We start from the raw sequence: 7,569 nt of genomic DNA, 5'->3' as shown, positions 1-7,569 counted from the left end.
ATGACGAGTGACGTTGTTGTATTTCAGCAACTGATTGGTGTAAAGATGCCCCAGACTTAAACTGCTGGCGTTACATTGATGAAAAGTGCATTGGAGCCTATGAAGCCTGGGCAAGAGAACACTGTCCTTACAGATGCGGATATTGTCCAAGTAAGTTACTTCTTATGTGGATATTCTCCAAGTAGGTCACCCTTATGTGGATATTGTCCAAGTAAGTCACCTCTTATGTGGATATTGTCCAAGTAGGTCACTCTTATGTGGATACTGTTCAAGTCAGTCACCTCTTATGTGGATATTGTCCAAGTAGGTCACCCTTATGTGGATATTGTCCAAGTAAGTTACCTCTTATGTGGATATTGTCCAAGTAGGTCACCCTTATGTGGATATTGTCCAAGTAAGTCACCTCTTATGTGGATATTGTCCAAGTAAGTTACCTCTTATGTGGATAATGTCCAAGTCAGTCACTTCTTATGTGGATATTGTCCAAGTCAGTCACTTCTTATGTGGATATTGTCCAAGTCAGTCACCTCTTATGTGGATATTGTCCAAGTTAGTCACCGGCTTCTGCGCATGCGTGGTATTTAACTCGAAGCGGTGCCCTACTGGTTTTAAATCCATAGTAATAATAAACCCCCTTCTCAGTTTTCTGTTTCGTATGCACATCATAACTTGAAAGATACAAATTAACTTGTATTATCCAACTCCAAAATTGATATTTTAATGCATAAGATTTCTGAATTATGTCTAAGATATCTAATAACGAATAAACAACTTGAAAACAATGGCTGTTTCAGAGTTCTTGAAATTTCTTTTGAAGTGTCAGACATTTGGTCTGACACTGTTAGAAATAGTGTCAGCCCAAACAAAATTTTGTCAGTCCAGATAAAAATGCATCGCTTTTGAGGTTTTCTGATATTTTATTTAAAATCAACTACATGTGTAATTGTATTCAATCTCCATCTCAGCTATAAGTTTATAAATTATCTTTTCATACCCTTTCTCATCTTCCTTACACTCTGAATGGATCTTCCTCACTTTCACTATCCGAGTGACTTTCTTGCTCTATTTCTCTCATCCTCCATTTTTCTCTCTATCCTGTATATTCCTTTCAACTTCTTTCTCATCTTCCTCTGCAATCGTTGTAACTACTTTTTCTCTCACTTAAGCCCGAGTGTAGTTGGTCTTCAGTTTCGACTTTGAGCAGATTGTGTCATCAAGCAGTAGGTAAAAACGCTGCAAACAAAAGCCATTGTCTCCCAGATTGCCAGGCGGAGACACAATCAGTTTCTTTTCTCCTCGTAGTTCCTCACAATTGATTCCTCACGTTTACGTTTCAATGTGTTGCCTGATTTAGCATCGGTTTGAAAATTTATGGGCCACATGGCAGCCATTTTTCCCGGTAAAAAATGGACTTCGATCCCGATCTAATATCGGCCATCAGGACCGACAATTAAGTAACTCGTGTCGGACATTTACTACTTTTATCGGATAATCCGACATTACCGACACTTTTCAAGAACTCTGCTGTTTTTTCAAAGCATATTTACAATAGTGTTATCTCCATAACAATTCCTAAGTCATCTTTTATATTTTAATCACATGATAACAGGTGTGAACAAGGCACAGCTAGACGCCTTAAACTTGGATTAACGTGCAGGTGTAAACAATTACCTGTAAATAAAATAACACCAGGTTATTCTACCGTGACCAACCTTCGTAATCATAAGTACAAATACCACTCGCCCAATTTACGAACAATACGTAGGCACATATTCAACATTGTTTTATTATTTATTTATCTATTTTGCATAGTATGTTTCTTCTCTCATCCTCTTTTATTTCAAATATATTTTCTGATTATCTGAATTCAAATTATCTCCGATATGCGAACAACCACACATCTACTGTATACAACTTGAAGGTTTACTTTGGGTGTTTTTGTACAAAAGTGGAAGACTTTCCTATTACGAGATAATTCTTTTTGTGTTAAAATTTAACCAACTAGACTCTATATACATGTACATATAGCAGGATCGTGTATAGGAACCAGCAGACATGAGGGATCGTGCCATCCTTCTTATTCCCAATAAAAACCATAAGACAACAAAACTAACGTCTGGCGGCTTTTTTCGTCTTTATTTACTTAATATCTATTTATTTATTTTCAAGGTCAACGTATATCTGTTCACTTATGCCCCAACTATAATTGATTACAAAGGACACGTTTCAGTTTCACGAAATTAGTCAACTTGAATAGGATTCATGTTTGGTATACGGACAAAAAGTCACAGGATAAACGTCACTGGACAGAAAGTCACAAAATATGTAGAAAAGTCACAAAAATGACTTAGCAAATGAGACCCCATATATTCTTTTAAGATAATAATAACAGGTGGTACCCAAATGCTCACTAAAGCTGTTGTTCAGACACCAGACATTTCTTACAGTGGATAGGAGGTACAAAGGAATACATGTCATCATTATTGATGTTTGTTTTGCCACATTTAGCACCTTCAGTCCATTATTAAATGTTCATTATCAGATAATAAGAAAGGAAAAATCATTAACTTGTTTATATATCAATTATTATATGATAGTTCACTTACTTCTTGTTTTGACAATGATCTGGAGTGAAAGGAAGCCAACCATAATTCTGTCATCAGATTTTGTTTTGACAATCATTACATGTAATATGTAGTATACTAAACCAAATGATCATCAAGCTTATTTCATCGAAATAAGAAATCTCTCTTTTTAAAAATCAAAATGATATTTTACAATAAATATGATAAAAGGAATAACAATTTTATAATTATTATCAAAATCTCATAGAAAATATAAAGTTTGCATATATAATTTCTTAAACTTTACAAAAAGAACAGATATGTTTTCAAATATATATAAAAAATCAATAGTTTTTTATTTTCTTATAAACTGTGACTTTTTGTCCTATGACATTTTGTTCTACTATCATAAAATTCTAATTGTGACTTGGTCTTATTTTCTTATAAAATTGTGACTTTTTGTCCTGTGACATTTTGTCCTACTTTCATAAAATTTCTTATTGTAACTTTTTGCCCATGGTCATATTGGTCGTGTCTTTTTGTAATTTGTAAAGCTGTAAATGGTTTGAAAGGTACATAATTTCAGCACAATGTATATATTAATTATGACTTTAAAAGTTGAAATATTTTCATGATCCTGGTTCTAATTGGGAACATTTATTTGAATCATTTTTTATGTATCATAAAATTACAATTTTCTTATATCAAATTCATGACAAGGAACTACGTAAAAATGAGCAGTACTTTGAGTGAATCTCATTCTTTGCAGTCAGCCAATAATATGATAGGACTGGCTTCACGAGTATGTACAAAAGCCACGGTATCGACGTCCAGTTGTTTAATATCATCATGAAAGCTGCTGTCTTTGGATCGTCTTTTGTCTCGCGTCTCGGAAGATCTACCGAAGCAGACCCGAGAATAAAATATTTTGGAGTTGGTGGCATGACAGCAAAGGAGCCAAATCAAACCTGCCTGCAAAACCTGCTTCAGTATTCCCCTGATCGAGTTTTCATTCATCTCGGTGGAAACGACATTAGCGTTGACGGACAACCTAGGAAGGTGGCTGAAAACGTCCTACAACTGGTGCAGGTCCTAGAAGACAGCGGAGTTGGAACTGTTCTCGTGGGACAGATTCTAGACAGAAATAAGAAGACCTAGGGGAGGGGACTCACCCCCACCCCCTCTAAATCCGCAACTGCATAGATATGTAGACTTCTTTATATTTTGAATTAAGGTATGCCATGTATAATGAAAGGATAATGAACAATTTTGAAGGATTTAGATCAACATAAATGTTTATTGTCAAATAATGATGAAAGTGAAGCAGATGAAATTCACATGACTGGTGAATGATTCGAAGCTGACATTTTTGCACTTAAGACTTTTTAGAAGAGTTGTCTGCCCTTTGTATAAATAAGAAAAATCTAATTTTCTAAAAATGTGTGAGGTCAATGATTAATTTTATTTCATATTTTCATTAAGAGAAAGTGTATGTAACTTTCTACCAAGAGATTTGTATGAAACTATAACTTCTTTTTAAAATATTGTAATAAAACATGCTTCATATTTTGTCAGAACTGACTAGGGTATGGTCTGTAAAAGTTGCACAAGGTGCAAATGGGTGGCGGTTTGATTTGAAATAGCTAATTTAAGTGTAGTTTCAGAATTCGGGAGAGAAAAAATGGGGAAAATAATTATGTTGAATTAATTATGAGCGTCGGTGTTTGAGGTCGCTCTTCAGAATGACCGTTTCATATTTTATCAGAACTGACTAGGGTATGGTCTGTAAAAGTTGCACAAGGTGCAAATGGGTGGCGGTTTGATTTGAAATAGCTAATTTAAGTGTAGTTTCAGAATTCAGGAGAGAAAAAATGGGGAAAATAATTATTTTGAATTAATTATGAGCGTCGGTGTCTGGGGTCGCTCTTCAGAATGACCGTTTCATATTTTGTCAGAACTGACTAGGGTATGGTCTGTAAAAGTTGCACAAGGTGCAAATGGGTGGCGGTTTGATTTGAAATAGCTAATTTAAGTGTAGTTTCAGAATTCAGGAGAGAAAAAATGGGGAAAATAATTATTTTGAATTAATTATGAGCGTCGGTGTCTGGGGTCGCTCTTCAGAATGACCGTTTCATATTTTGTCAGAACTGACTAGGGTATGGTCTGTAAAAGTTGCACAAGGTGCAAATGGGTGGCGGTTTGATTTGAAATAGCTAATTTAAGTGTAGTTTCAGAATTCAGGAGAGAAAAAATGGGGGAAATAATTATTTTGAATTAATTATGAGCGTCGGTGTCTGGGGTCGCTCTTCAGAATGACCGTTTCATATTTTGTCAGAACTGACTAGGGTATGGTCTGTAAAAGTTGCACAAGGTGCAAATGGGTGGCGGTTTGATTTGAAATAGCTAATTTAAGTGCAGTTTCAGAATTCAGGAGAGAAAAAATGGGGAAAATAATTATTTTGAATTAATTATGATCGTCGGTGTCTGGGGTCGCTCTTCAGAATGACATCCGAAAAAAAAAATTACTTGAATTACATGTAATGCATTAAGAGAATTACACAATTTGAATTTATTTAATACTAATAATAATGCTTTGATTAGATAATGTACAAGAAAGTGGTAGTTAAAACAATTATGGGGGTCACTATTCATGGTGTAGAAGGTAATTTGAAAACAGCAAAATAACAACTTTATTATTTTCAATGGATCCATAATAATAAAAAAAATTCAGCACAGCATGAAATCATGGGCTTCGGGGGTTGGATGGGGCCACAATAGGGGATCAAAGTTTTACATACAAATATAAAGGAAAAATCTTTAAAAATCTTCTTTTTAAGAACCACAGAGCCAGAAAAGCTGATTTTTACATGAAAACTTTCTGACATAGTGCAGATTCAAGTTTGTTCAAATCATGGCCCCCGGGGGTAGGATGGGGGCCACAAGGGGGGGGGGTCAAAGTTTTACATACAAATATATAGGGAAAAACTTTTAAAATCTTCTTCTCAAGAACCACTAAGCCAGAAAAGCTGAGGTATACATGAAAGCTTCCTGACATAATGCAGATTCAACAAGTTTGTTCAAATCATGGGCTCCGGGGGGGTGGGGGGGGGTGGATGGGGGCCACAATAGGGGATCAAAGTTTTACATACAAATATATAGTTAAAATCTTCTTCTCAAGAACCACTGAGCCAGAAAAGCTGATTTTTACATGAAAACTTTCTGAAATAGCACAGATTCAAGTTTGTTCAAATCATGGCCCCCGGGGGTCGAATGGGACCACAAGGGGGATCAAAGTTATACATACAAATATATAGTTAAAATCTTTTTCTCAATAACCACTGAGTCAGAAAATCTGATATTTACAAGAAAACTTTCTGACATAGTGCAGATTCAAGTTTGTACAAATCATGACCCCCGGGGGTAGGATGGGGCCACAAGTGGGGGGGGGTCAAAGTTTTACATACAAATATAGGAAAAAGCTTTAAAAATCTTCTTCTCAAGAACCATTGGGCCAAAGAAATTTACATGAAAGCTTTCTGACATAGTGTAGATTCAAGTTTGCAAAGGGTAGTTTGGACCATAATAGGGACTAAGGTTTTACATGCAAATATATATGGAAAGTCTTCAGATATGGGCCAAAGTGAATCAGGTGAGCGATGTGGCCCATGGGCCTCTTGTTTAAGAAACTCGGAGTCAAACAAATGCTTTAGAGATCGGACATCGCATATCGACATGTGCCACGAGTCCTGTTCACCTATAGGGGTGATTAAATTGAATAATTCCAAGTATGATGTTTTTGTGATTCATTTATCTACAAAAAATATCGGAATCTATGTTTTACCAAGTCTTCCGGTAGTTATTTTTATCAGAATCATGAGAATGTCATATCTAAATTTATTGTCATATTGAGGTCGGGTTGTAGTGACGTGCATTTCTCACCGCGTCGACGATTATCAAAAAAGTCATAGGACTCGTGATCGTGCTGCTTATAAAACCATGAGTCCTGTATTCGCTTTAAAAAAAATCACTAGTGACAACCCTGATGTGGCATGAAATTGGAAGACTGGATCTAGACATGCGGTAAACAAGTCGTGGATTAGACTGTTAAAGGTGCGATAATCAAGAGACCTAGACATTGCACCATATGACTTACGTAACTTAGTGTCTTGTCCAAACGCTGCCTGTTGACCCAGTAAGCTCAGTAATGATGGGGGAAATCATATTGATTGAAAAATATATATATATATAAAAAGAGCACTGCTTCATTATTTTCATTTTAGCTTGTAGGTTTTCATTTTAGCCTGTGGATTTTTTACCCACAGGCTAAAATTAGCCTGTGGTAGAAAAAGTTAATTTCGACCCCTGGGGATATGAACTCCACATCTCCATTCTTAACATTAATTCAACATAAATTATCCACTTTTCAAATACTGAATGTCTGATATCATCATTGAAAAACACTAGATATATCTATAGATATGATGTTTACCTAGAAATGTAAACCTGAGTCGGTCAAAAACAGGCACCTATCTTCTTAGTCAGGTTAGTGTTACATAACCATGATAAGTTTATTGGATTGGCTAGTTGTGCTTTGTGCTCATTTAATTACAAATGAAAATTAGTCATGGGGCTTGGATTACTCTGACCACAAACTATGTCGAAAATCTGCTTTAAATTCATAATTCATAAGTAATTGCGCAAAAATTAAAACTAAATACCTAAGCATTTCAACACCTACATAAAAATATTTCATTGACATAGCTGATGGCTTTTCGATATTAAAAAACACAATAGAGGAAATTCGAGTCACAACTTTGTTTTGAATTAAACTGGTACAGTGTGATCATGATTCGCATTTATTCATACTAGCAATTAAATCATAGACAATAAAAACAATATTATTTACTTTTTCTTTTTAAACCACTATCTTACTTTCAAGGTATTGTTATCATAATCATAATGATATAAATCAGTCGAGACTCGATCGCTCGAGTACAGGACGACA

This window comes from Ostrea edulis, chromosome 3 (assembly GCF_947568905.1).
Source record: "Ostrea edulis chromosome 3, xbOstEdul1.1, whole genome shotgun sequence".
Taxonomy (NCBI): Eukaryota; Metazoa; Mollusca; class Bivalvia; order Ostreida; family Ostreidae; genus Ostrea; species Ostrea edulis.
This window is presented reverse-complemented; position numbering follows the sequence as displayed.